This window comes from Taurulus bubalis (genome assembly GCF_910589615.1).
Source record: "Taurulus bubalis genome assembly, chromosome: 3".
Lineage (NCBI taxonomy): Eukaryota > Metazoa > Chordata > Actinopteri > Perciformes > Cottidae > Taurulus > Taurulus bubalis.
Window position 1 is genome coordinate 11,286,961 of NC_136591.1, and position 13,761 is coordinate 11,300,721.

The 13,761-nt window shown below is 40.7% G+C and overlaps 1 protein-coding gene across 1 annotated transcript in view; it reads right to left on the reverse strand.

Annotated features, from left to right (window-relative positions):
* mark2b (MAP/microtubule affinity-regulating kinase 2b) overlaps nucleotides 1-13,761 on the reverse strand; it is a 50,062-nt gene that overhangs the window by 30,148 nt on the left and 6,153 nt on the right. The gene's annotated exons all lie outside the window — the stretch shown is intronic.

Below are 13,761 nucleotides of genomic sequence, written 5' to 3' on the forward strand. Positions count from 1 at the left end.
CTTAGCTGTCAGGGTAACCTGGTTCACTTATGGTTCAAAATGACACGGCCAAATTGAATGCTGGGAAGTTGGGCGGCGAACAGCTGTTTGTGTGGCGTGTCTTCCGGTCTGTCTCTTCCTGTTTTTTTTTTGTGCGCGAACTCTACCCACCATGCAATTCGGCGCTGTAATTTTATAACAAGTGTGAACCATGACTGAGCCCAGTTACACTGACAGGTAAGTAGCTCCACTGCGCTCCCAGTATTAAGCTGTAAAAAGTAAATGTTGCTGCCTGCTGTTGTTGTGGCTATGGACGGCTCCCTGACAGTACTGCTGTCTAGTTGGCTAGTGCTGTTAATGGAATCAATGTGTTTACTTGTTTAAAAAAATATATACCGTGATATACCGTGAAACCGCCAGAATCTTACAAAATACCGTGATATGAATTTTTGCCCATACCGCACAGCCCTACCGTTAGTTGTCATTTCAAGCTTGACAGTTACCAAACATGTTTCGTGTAAACTTTGATATTGTAACGTCCGCAGTAACGACTCGCAGACGTTGGTTTCCTTAACTTGCAGGTTTATTGCTTGAGTGTTCACAGTATTGCAACGGGGCTCTTTGCCAACAGTAGCTCAAACGGAACAGCTAACGAGCTCACTTAGCATCCCCCACACTAGCATAACGAACGACAACACACTGCTGTACAGTCAAACGTTGATAGAGCTCACAATCAGGAGAGCAGAGCAGATAACGCTCTGGGAGCAGACTAGTTAGCGGGTGCATAGTGGGTGTTATGCGAGTGCATAAAAGCGGAAACTAAGATGAGGAATGAAAAGGGTTTGATCACAAAATCGTGATAATTTCCAGTGAGAGATAATTAAGTTACGTCGGTAATTTCCCGACGCGAGGCAAGTTCTCTAAACATCATGGAGGAGAAAAATGATGGAGAAAAGACAGACAGAAGCAGCGAGAGCACTTCTTTAGGTGGCTGAGTGTCATCCTCCACCCTGCTTTCAACCGGCCTGGTCAGTACCTGCCTGGTCAGGGACTATTTTCTCTGTCGCTGAAATGCGATACACAACGTTTGGTGGCTGCAACTATTTTGTGCTGAAAGGGAGCTTACTATTACTATTTATAAAGTCGCAGGTATTATAAAAAGCAACAAGGTACTTGAGGCAGTACTGTGTCTACAATAACAACACCCTTGAACAGTACATTATTGCACAACACAGAACTGCTTCTCGTACCTTATTGCTTAAATATATATATATTCTTTCTATGATTAGAATTCATTCATATTTTAAATTGAACTAAATTAAACTGTTTCTAGAGCAGCAACAGCAATGTTTACAACAGAAAAGTCACTAAATAAACTCATTAATGCCTCACTGGAAACCATCCATTTATTTTAGAAACAATTAAGGAGAAAGACATCAGTCGGTATCAGTCTCTCCTCCTGTCCTCCCTCTGCTGAGGTGATTCACTGCCCTTTTGACACATTATGTAGGTTTAAAATGCATTTATACTCAATATAAAATAAATACAACGGAACAACTCACCATTGCCACAGTAAAAATCAGTCGGCAGAGAGTTGGTCTATAACGCTAAAGCTAGTAGGCAGTTACAAGATCTGCATTATAATCTGGAAGCAAGATTAGGATGGACAGCCAATATAGATCAGGGTTACCATTTGAGACTTTAACAGCTGAATAAAACACAAGGTGAAGAATCTTTATCACTCAACAAACTTTATGCGGAAATAAATGCTGTACATACCAATACAAAAAAAATATTATTATACAGGCCCACTGCTTTATACACAGAAAGTTGCGACTAACTATTACTACTACTAACAACTTTCCGACCTGTTCCGTCTTATAAAACGTGGACCTTAAACTCTACAATTTATGCTGATGGGTTGTATTTGCTCTGCCATTTCTAAAATGTCCAAGTCACATTCAGATGTGTCACTTAATCTCTTAATATTTGGGTGTGAGCACATGTCAGTAAGAGCCACTAACAGTTTATTAACGCTGGTTCTCTTCTGTAGAGTCAACTGTGTGCTGGGACACAGAGCTGAGTGATGATTTTCCTATTGCTACCGTTTTACTGTGGGTAATGTTTTACATTGTCAGTCATGACACAATATGCATCACTTGGTAAAATATTCCCATTGGGCTTCAAACGACTCAAAAGCATAAAATAATATCGTACCCCGAGTTCATTCACTGTGCGACTTTACTTTGAGCCACCAAGGACAGAAGTTATTTTAATAATCTCTTTATATGGTCGTAAGGAGTAGAAATGCTTCAGTTCATCTTACAGCAGACAGTAGTTCTTTCGAGTTATACACACACCCACAGAAAGAAAACAAAACCTCGCTGTGCTGGCAAGTTTTTCATGGTTGGCAACTGCGATTGGGTTTCAACTCCAGGAAAGGGTCACAGCAAGCGTGCGCGTGTATGATCTGAGCAGACAGGTGACGGGGATCAGGGTCAGAGAAGAGGACGGCTGGCTCCAGGGTGACGAGACGCAAACGCACGCGAACACACACACACACACACACACACACACACACACACACACACACACACACCGGCTTAAATCACAGACACCTCTCGGAGATCTGACGCCACCGAGAAGGATTCACACTGTTGGTGCCAGGGTGGGAAATTTACATATTTTTTAGGGGGTAATTTTTGCACCCGATGTCCAGGGCATTTAAAAAAAAAAAATGGGGGCATTTTTTTAAACTTGTGAAATAACATTTAACTAGGGCTGCAACAACGAATCGATAAAAATCGATTAGCAAAAGTGTTGGCAACGAATTTCATTATCGATTCGTTGTGTCGCGCGATTATTACGGCAGTCATAAAGTCGCGGAGAAAAAAAAAAAAAGAGCAGCGCAACTGGCCGCCAGCGTGTCTGAGATTGGAGTGAGAGACTGAGAAACGCTGAAGTCGTGATCTTAGCAAAAATAGAACATCTTGGATGTGACGTGTCGAGTCTTGGCCTATCAGTGTTAAGATGTCTACAGCGGCTTCATTTCCCTCAAACTTGTTTTTAATGGAAGCTAGTCAGCTTGCTATCACGTTAGCTAACGTGTTTGGGTTGTGTATTGTCGTTAAAGCTACGGTATGTTCCGTTACAGTTCAGTCTTGCTTGTAAAAAACCGTAACGTGGTGAAACATGCCGTAACCCCCCGGTCTGGTTCAGTTCACGCTGTCACTCGTTAACGTTAAATCGGCTCACTGGAGGATCTGGCTGCAGGTTTTTTTTTTACTCAACGTAGACTGAATCAAATCACGTAGTTGGGCTTAGCTAACAGAGAGCAGTACAGCTTCCCACTGTCCCAGTGTTTCATACATATTGATAAAGCAGGGCTAAAGCAGCCTCTGCTCCAAGGAGATCAATTACAGTAAAAAAAAAAAGGGCTCATATTTGGCAGATGGTACATGTGTATGTTTTTAGTGTTAGTCCATTTTAATCTAATTTTTTTAATTAACAGCTCAGGGATGTTCAAGGAGCAACCTGTTTGTGCTTTCTGAAGATGTTTTGCACTGTCACTTCTGTTTTTGAACAAAGGGTTGGAAATTAATGTTTTTTTGCTTTTTTTATCCGATTCATCAATTAATCGAAAAAATAATCAACCGATTAATCGATTATTAAAAATAATCGTTAGTTGCAGCCCTACATTCAACCTTTGTTCAAAATAATAAATATACTTATTTAGGCTCACAGTGTTTCCCCTACCATTACATTAGGGGGGAGGCACCCTCCGCCCCCCCTTACATCTTTTAGCGACAACAGAAGTAATTTAAGGTTCCCTTTCCCAAGAACCTTGTTCTGCTATTAAGCAAACTAAACGGCCTTATGTTATTGATCTTATCTACACAACGGCATGTCATTTATGTCTCTCTATGGTCGCACGTTTACAACTCTTCACTGATCTCGGGATCGCGCACGGCGGAGTTCCACCCCGATGTGCACAGACACGTGTGCGCGCACAAGTGAGTGCTCTCACACACACACACGCGCGCGCGCGCGCACACACACACGCACGCACGCACGCACGCACGCACGTGGATAGAGCGAGTCGAACAATATGTGGTGTGAAAAGCAGAGCGACTTTGAAACGCTCCCAGGGTGAAGACTGCAGCACTCGCTCTCCTGCGAGGAGCACCGGAGTAGCTCTCCTGCTCCGGGTTCAATAGAAACGAGCCACGGTGCTTGTGTCTTGTAACCAAAAATGAGCCTGCCGAAAAGGCGAAAATCTAAAACATTCTATAGCAACTGGACCGGGTCTTATAGGCTACGATGTTTTTGACGAGTTCATTAAATTATCATAATTATTAGAGGAAATTTTGGGGGCATTTTTTGCCCCTCTCCTAGTGATATCAGGGGCAAACTTATATTTCTTAGGGGCAGTTTTGCCCTTTGCCCTTGTGTATTTTTGCCGCTGGTTGGTGCGCACAAATCATCTCTTTCTCTTGTTCTCGTTATATTCACCTAATTATCTAACTCTCCAGCTTGAACAAATTAGAGGCTCGCACTGCGTCCCAAATAACCGACAGATCACATTTTCATCAACATCTCCCTCCATTCGTTAACACGTCGAGGTTCACGGGATCGAAAGGACCCCGTGATTACTTCATCGTGTTTGTGTGTGTCTTGCTCCAGATGGTATGATCTAACGTCTGTGTCCCAAACACCCCCCACCTCCACATCCTCATGCTCATGCTGACAGTGCAGACCTGCACAAAGTGTAATAGGCCAGATTAAGCTTCAACAAAAGCAGGGGGAACTGGGATTAAAAACAAATGACGGTTACATTAAACCCGGAGGACAGGGGAAGGTCCTTATGGGGCCCTGCGTAAGGGGGAAGCAAATCATTTTTATTTTTGGACCATGTGGGAGAGGGGGAGAGAAACAATGAGTCAGATGTGGACATTATTCAAGACTATGAGACCCAATCTGACCATCCAAAACTGAGTTATAGACTGATCCTAACAGACATCTGTGTGATCTCGCTCTTGGAGGTGATAATACATCCCATTTTGTTTGTTTTGATGAAATTGAAAAAGGTTTGGGAGAAGATATGCAAGTAACATAACTTACAGATGAAAAATACAAAAGTTTAAATTAAGTATTTTTAAACAAGTATATATAATATAAATATATACACGCATGTCGACTTAAACAGATTTTCAGAATTTAGAAAAATACATTTAATTTCACTGTATCTATTTTGTGTATGTGCATTACATAATTCCCAGGCTGTAATACAACAAAATAGCAAAAACTCAAGGTCAGTGAATGTTTTCGCATGGCACTGTGCAGCCATGCTTTGCTGTTGTATTTGTACATTTGCATTATTGTATATAAAAGTTTCTGTAATCGCTAGGGGTGGGAATCACCAGAGGTCCCACGATTTGATTTTATCACGATACTTGGGTTCCGATTCGATACTATCACGATACTGCGATACAATCACGATTCTGCGATATATTGAATATTGCGATTTTATTCCCTTTTTTTCACCGCAAATTGTCCCCAAAGGAAAACTTTGTCAACATATTGTATCTAAGAAGATAACGTTTTCAGTCTGGTCATCTCATTTCAATCATTTTTATTGCAGGAAAATGTGATTGTCAAGCAGACAAACTGACCAACACTTTCATAAATGTTGCACCTGACAAACTGAACTGCTTGTGTTACAGTCTGCATAGTCGCGTCATACGAGCTGGATGCGCCAGAGAGGGGGCGGGGCTTATCTCTGTGGTTTATCTTCGTGCAAAGAGTTTCCATTTCTGCCATCCACCAAGAAAATAACTACTATTTCTGCGTTATACTTGTTGTGGAAATCTCAAAGAGGTCGGAGCACCAAACGCCATCGTGTCTGGGTTCATACTATTACTTCTCCAGGAGCTGCGTCGGGATGACGGTGTTTCGGATTAACAGGCGGCCGTGTTAACTCGCGACTTTCGGCCGGAAGTCACCAGTTAACACGGCCACCTGTTAACCCGTAACACCAGCCGCTTCCAGCGCTACGAGAGCACCAGCAGCCAGTTTGATTTATGCTTGAGTTAACGTCTTTGACCAGCGCCGTGTCGCGGACCTTGTCCTGTTCGCCGTGCAACAGCTGTGCAGCAGCGCCGCTACGAGTGACAGGAAGTCCAGACGTTTGATTTACACGCGGAAGGCGCATTTCTCATTTCTTTTTCCGATGCCTCTCATAATTGATTACATAAAAAAAAAAGATTGATACTTGGCTTCCGTGTATCGATACAATATCGCCACGCAAACTATCGCGATACTATGCTGAATCGATTCCCCGCCCCACCCCTAGTAATCGCGGTAGAAGATTAGAGAAACCTAGTATTTTTCCATTAATTTAGGAGGAAGTTAACTTCTTGGCCAGGCATACACCTAACCGTGTTTGTAAACGACGTTTAACACATACATATGTGCATGACAAAGACTTAGGAAAGAGCTTGTGGATAAAAGTAAAGATAATTACATGTAGCTATGTGTCCTTATTTGCAAAACCTAAGTTAAAGTCCCACAAAAATTTAAATTCAAAAGTAGCCTCCAAAAGTCTAAATAAGTCTGTTTCCACTGCTGGAAAAATGACTGCTGGAAAAATGACTTATTTCCTACTATGCATGTAAACACGTCTGATTTGCTGAATAACCTGATTATCTCATCCGAGGAAACTGGTTTCCGGGGTGCTGACCGACATTGTCAGTGGCAATGCTGCCGAAGACGACGTGTGAAAGCCTGAAAGAATCTAAAGCACTCTGTGATTTGGGAATAATAATAATAATAATACATTTTATTTGTATAGTGCTTTAAGAAAAGAAGGTAAAATCAAACAATTATGGCAGCAATAAAACAAGAAAGATGACAATAGTGAAAAATAGAAAACTAGTATATGTGGGTATGTACTAGGTATGTGCTGATATTGGCAGACAACGATAAGCCTAGGGCTCTATTACACATGTTGAGATGAGCACATTGCTTTTGTATCAGAAAAACTACTCGAGCTACCAGACAGTCAACACAGTCCAACCACACAACTGTAATGAATTACCTGATCAATGCTCCTTAACAAATGCATTACCAAGGACCTGCCTACTGGGACTTTCCGCAACAGTACGTCATTTAAAAAAACTAAATAAAAACAGATCACAACTAAACAGCGTATTTTATTTTTTAAAGCACATTAGAAAGGGCATTTCCACAAATAACTAATTCAAACAAATTGTACATTTTATTCATTCTTTGAGAGCAAAATTTAGTTTTATTTAAGTTTGTGCTCTTGAACACTATTTTAAGCTCCCTTTCTAGCAGTGGTGAAGTGTGACTGAGTGCATTTAGACTACTCACGTAATGTACTTAACACAATTTTGAGTTAGTTGTCATTTATTTGAGTAATTCCATTTTATGTAACTTTACATTTCCAATCCTCTCCATCTCAGAGGGAGCTACCATACTTTTAACTGCACGATATGTATTTTAAAAACACTAGCTATTAGTTAGGCCAAGTTGCAGATTCAGATTCATAATATAAATCAACGATTAAACTGTGATGTATTATTAAGCTGTATACAGCCTAGTTAATAATTGAGTAGTTAAAAGCAGCTCCCCCTTTACCAGTTGCAACATTTAAGTGCATCAATGAGTATAATCCAATGATATAGGCCCGCCGTAAATGTATCATTTGAACAATCTCTATTACTTCAGTCTTACTGTACTACAACTGACATGAAGGTCAGAAGAAAGAGATGAACTTTCACGCTTCGGTTAACTGGTGCCTAAATCGATCACACACTCATCCAACTAGTCAGCAGGCTTAACTTTTCGTGTAACATTTAGTCGTGTACTGGGCAAGCACGTTGAAATAAATCCAGGCGTTTCCTCTGAGTTCTTTCCTTCTTCCACAGTCTTCAGCTCTTTGGTCTTCCTTCTCTCCTATCCTCTTTCATGTCAGACTATTTTTGTCTTCTGATTCTTCCTTCATTTTTGGGCAGCTGCAAGCAAGGCAAAAAAAACCTCCCCCAACTCACACACTGGATATCCAGCTCTCCTCTCTACCCTCAGTTTTAAATATAGATGTGTTGGAGGACAATAAGTGACATCATTGTTTTGTTCTCACAATACTCTGATGCCGTGTGTGAAGACCAACTTGAAACCGCTGTGTTAAAAAGAATTTACTAACTTAAGTTCCGGTTTGTCCAAAGGAAACTTGGCATATAGGCTGTGAAATGTCCGTTAAATACAGAGTTGAACATATACTCACTGAAAACGCAGAGTGGTTTGCTAATGACACTCACAACAGATGAAGGGACCTCTTGTGGGCCGAGTAGAGGTAGTTCATTGGAAACACAAAGCCCAAAGATCACATGACATAGTTGACCACTTCAAACTCACGGGGCAGTAAGCAGAGCAGGGTGAAAAAAGTAAACAAGTTGGGCTGGCCAACATGTGTACTCAATAGACAAATCCAGGTTGAAGGCAGAAATAAACAAGCAGCTATTACATAAATATAGTCATCATATGCCATTAAAAAAAGCCAATGATCAACTAAATGTTCCTGGCACAACCAATAAATCAGCTGCCGAATAGAAATGAAAGCAAGCGTACATTTCTTTTCAGGTACACTTAATTTAAAATTACATTTAATTACATTATATTTCTACCTTTAAAACAAACAAAACATGACAAGAAGCAAGTCTTTCATCTGATTTGATTCTAATTTTCCAGTTTAGTGAATTGTTTACATATATCTTTCAGCTCAGATGTTTTTAAAACCAATTTATTTCCCATTTTCATGCTAGATTAGTTTTTCTACCACAACCATCATTCAACTTGAGTTCAGTGGCTACCGTGTCAAGCCTGTCAGATTAAGGGCAGACTTTAGCGTTCTTTGCCTACCGTGTGGAGAGACCATTAGTATAGTGTTTATATCAAGCCCACAAATTCAGACCCCCTCCCAATGCACGCACACACCCTCAAAGTGAAAACTCACTGACAAGATGTTTACAGCTGAGAGCCATTTACTGCCACACTGCAAACACCAGAATGTGCATATGACCACACACACGGACACACGGACACACACACAGCCAATGGTAATCCAAGCCAGTACTCGTTGTGTTTTGACTCTCGCCTCATTATCACTGACCTTTACTAATCGGAGTTCTTGGATGAAGGCACTCCGATACAAGCAGATGGTATTTTGTACAGTACGGTTCAGAAAGTGACCCTAAAGGAGAGTCGCCGTACATCCATCGCACTACTACCAAGTGCAAGATAGGCAAACATAGGCAAAAATGTCGTCAACAGGCAAAGTAGGGGTAATAAAAGGAGAGGGGAGCTTAAAAACACACACTTTGGAAAATTAACACGACAAACCAGGCAAAGCTGACATCCATCGCACTACTACCAAGTGCAAGATAGGCAAACATAGGCAAAAATGTCGTCAACAGGCAAAGTAGGGGTAATAAAAGGAGAGGGGAGCTTAAAAACACACACTTTGGAAAATTAACACGACAAACCAGGCAAAGCTGAAACAACTTAACACTATTTACGACACTGCAAAGAGCCAAATGCTCTCTTCAGCTGTGCTGACTGTGATGCAAGATCAATTATCAACTACAATTCGATCAGCCCTCCAGATCTTTTATTCTCCCAGTTTATCATGCTGCCTCGCCTTCCATGACCGCATTCTGCAGTGACAATTGAATATCACTAGAGATGCACCCATTGCAATTTTCTTGGCCGATTCCATATTCACTGAGTAGAGCTTGAACGCATCGTAATGAAAGTCTATGCAACCGACATTAATGTTAGCCGTTCGGTTTGTGCCAGGCAGACGAGCCGGTCACTCGGATTACCTTGAGCAGCATGCATGGGAATGAATAATAATAAAGATATAAATAAATAATAAAATAAGTGTCAGATTAAGCCACTTGTTCCAAATGTTTTACGGTTGCTCCTCCACGGCCTATTTTGGATTTGAGCTGCCACACCGACGCCATGTTTTGAGTTTGGGTGTGAGGTTACTGTCTGCACCGCTGTGTGCTGTTGTAAAACTAATATGCGGCACGTGTGTCAATGGGACCAGCGAAATATTAGAAATATGAGACTGACCTCTTGATTTTTACCTGGTTAGATAATTAAAATATAGGGTATAGTTACACATAAACCCAATATTTATCCTATTACACACAATTAAAATATGGTGACTTTGATACCAACATTGCCAACCAACTAACTGACGTCTCATTGACCGCTATTATTATAAGCTGTCATGCAGATTGTTTCTTTAAATACCACATCACAACCTGCGCTTATCAATTAAATGTAAAATCGCATTGTCTCCTCTCATCGCAAATAATTTAGTACAGATGAATTACTACATCCCTTCTTGTCTGAGAACCACTTAAGTTTGCTACTGTGGGCTCAAAAGAAAAATAAAGATAGCGTGCACTGTGCATCGACAGACAAATATAACCTTGGGGGAAAACCATATCAAACGTAATTCAATTTAAGAGTAACAAGCGTTTATTAAGTTAGATTCACTTATCACTTGCACACTATTAAGAGACCATTTTCCACAATTTGATATTACATTGTCATGTCTGACATTTTCCTCAAGATGGGAGCGTATCTGAAGCTGTGCTGTACAAAATGTATTAAGTACCAAATAAAGATGGCGGTTAAAATCAAATTGTATGATAGAAATTATGCTTTTATTGATTTTTATACAACACTAATTTTTAATTTCATCGGATCTAAGCACACGGAAGGGTTTTGGCTGCCCATTCACACTGAAACGTGGTCCGAATTGTTAGGACGGCCAAACCCAGAGCACTCTGGCCAAACTGGCATAACTTGATAGAAAGGGTGGCAATACTGGTAAAAAAAAATAAAAACACTTCTTGAGCTTTTACTTTTCTGCTCTATAAAACACTTTGGCAGCAGCTCTGCAGTTCCACGAGTGGGTTACTTAGTGTGGCTCTACAAATCGATTTAAAATGTAATGGTGAACATTTCATTATTTATAATGATGTATTGGGCATGGTTTAACTGGGGCAGTAAACACAAATGGCTTTTTGTCGGAGAAATACTGGTGTGACATTATTTTTCCTTCAAATACAAATTTCAATGACAAATACTTGGATCTATTTAAACAATATTTAATATTGAATTGTGAAACTCAATCCAATATTTGAAGATGATATTTCCACAAACAAACGCTATATGTGGAACAAACAAGCATTGGATACATAACACACAAAAGCTGCTGCATTATACTGACATTTGTAGGTGGGGACGACACACACACACACACACACACACACACACACACACACACACACACACACACACACACACACACACACACACACACACACACACACACACACACAGTTGCCATGGAGATTTGTCGCTTGCTGAATCCTGCCCTCTATCTCAATGTTTGTTTGTATCGTTTTCATCCTTCTTTAATTTTCTTCCGCTCCACCATTCTCTTTTTTCCCTAACCTGCAAGTCATGTTCTTGTTTCTATTTATGTTGCTCTTTAGCGGGAAGACTGGTTTCCAGAAGAAGAAGAAAACAAAAAAACTTGTGACATATCTGACGATGGTCAACTTAACACAGAAGATCTCTTCTTAATCACCACCTTGAGAGCTATATAGTAGCTCTCACTTATAAACACCAGTTGCGGCTGCGACTACATCTACCAACTGGAACTACTAGATAATTACAAGGAAACACCAAACGGGTATAGCTTTAGGAGGACTCATGTGAAACAAGCACTCTAATGAGAGGGATATTAAAAGGACACAAGTTTAAAAGCTGCCAAATGCCACCTGATTGAACTCGTAATGGAAAGGCAGTTAAACATGCTTAGAGTGTATAGCCATCCAGAGCTTTTGCATAAATCTATTTTCGTCAATGGATGGAAAGAAAATAACAAATGCAGCACTTTTTACACTACAGTCACACACACACAGAATTAAAAAAGGAAACTTTGAATACATGCCTCAGGTCAGCAGGGGACTAATGTGAAAATATCATGGCATGGAAGTCTAGAGTTTATTGTTTTATCTGTCGAGCCTTTTCCTGCATTAGTTAACATTTATATATTGTGGTATGAATAGCCCTGCTTGGCTATTTCAACCCTCCAGTTCCTTTTTATTTTATTGTGTGACATTTTATATGCACCTAGGATGATGAGGATGATGAGGACGATGATGATGATGATGATGATGATGATGATTTCCAAAAGGCAGAAGCTCATTGAGTGTCACTGGACCCATTTATAGCTTAAAGCACGGCAAAACAAAATACAGCCTGTGACTCATACCAGTAAAGATCTTTTGGTGACAAAGCAGAACATTATTTCATCATGCCTGTGTCACGGTAATAAACGATAAATCATGTAACCTCTACAGAGGGATTTTCACAGCTAAAGATTTTTCAACTTTTAATGGTAAACCTAAGGCCTAAAACCCAGTTTATCCCAAACTATTGCACCACAGCTTGTCAACCAACAGTAACTGTATACTTAAAACTGAAAAGCTTTTTAGTCGGAGTGCTGATGTGTTCTTTCAGCTCGACTGGCTCAACTCTCACTGCAGTGCAAGACTGAAAAACAATAGTGATCTACAGAATGTTTCAAATCACAATTGAAATCAATTGTCTGCTTCCATGCTCCTTTATCGCCTCTTGTTGAGCCAGTCGAGCAGGGCCATATCTGATCAAAAAAAGTATCGCCAATATATGCGCACGAGCTATCCAAACTCTTCACTCACACATAAGGCTTAGTATATTTGTGAGAGGCCCCTTACTTTAGCAAGGTGGTGTCACGCCGAGTCTCAGTTTGCTGTGAATGTAGTGTCGTGTGTGTGTGTGTTCTCTTGAATTGGATTACCCTAACCTCCTAGGTATGTGTGCGTGTGCGTGTGCGTCAAATCAATTCAGAGCTCTTGTTTGCTCTGTTGCCGTCACAGTTGGGACACGCTGCTCAGCACTTCCTTTGCGTGCCCTTGTTGTGCTGCTATGCAACTGTGTGTGTGAGTGTGAGTAGTGCATGTGAGCCACCGGAGCAAACAGGTCTGTGTAGCGTTCACGGGGTGGCTGATTTGAAAAGCTGATGAATACATGTGTGGATCGAGGTAGTACAGGGTTTCCCGCTGTGTTTTATAGCAGGTCCGGGACACTTCAACAGAAAAAAAAAAGACCACTGACAAACTGGTAAAAAGTGAAACACAGAAACAAAAAGGTGCCATTTCATACCGTCAATGCCATATATTGGTTGTGTGAGTACGACTATTGTTTTGGCAGTCATCTAACAGCTAAGTGGCTTATCACCTCGGCTAAACAATTTCATGTGGAAACCCTGGCACAGTTAAATCACAGGAAGAGTGCCACCGGTTTAAGCAAAAGTAAAGTAAGCTTCATGTTTTATATTATTACAAATCCCAATTTGAGGACAGATTTAATGAAGCAACTGGGTTCAAGAAGCAAGTCTGTAATATATTTTGGGTGTAGACTCCATTTATCAAAGATAGGGAATTAATAGCCTGATCACAAAGACTTGCTTATTACGAGTTCCCACTAGTTGATGTGAACCCCAACGAACCCAATTTCACCATTCTGACTGGATTTCTGAATCAGTGTGACTCAGCAGAGATCAGAACGTTTCCTCCAAAAGGACACAGCTTATCCTGCAGGATGTGAGTGATAAAAGGAAACACATTAAAG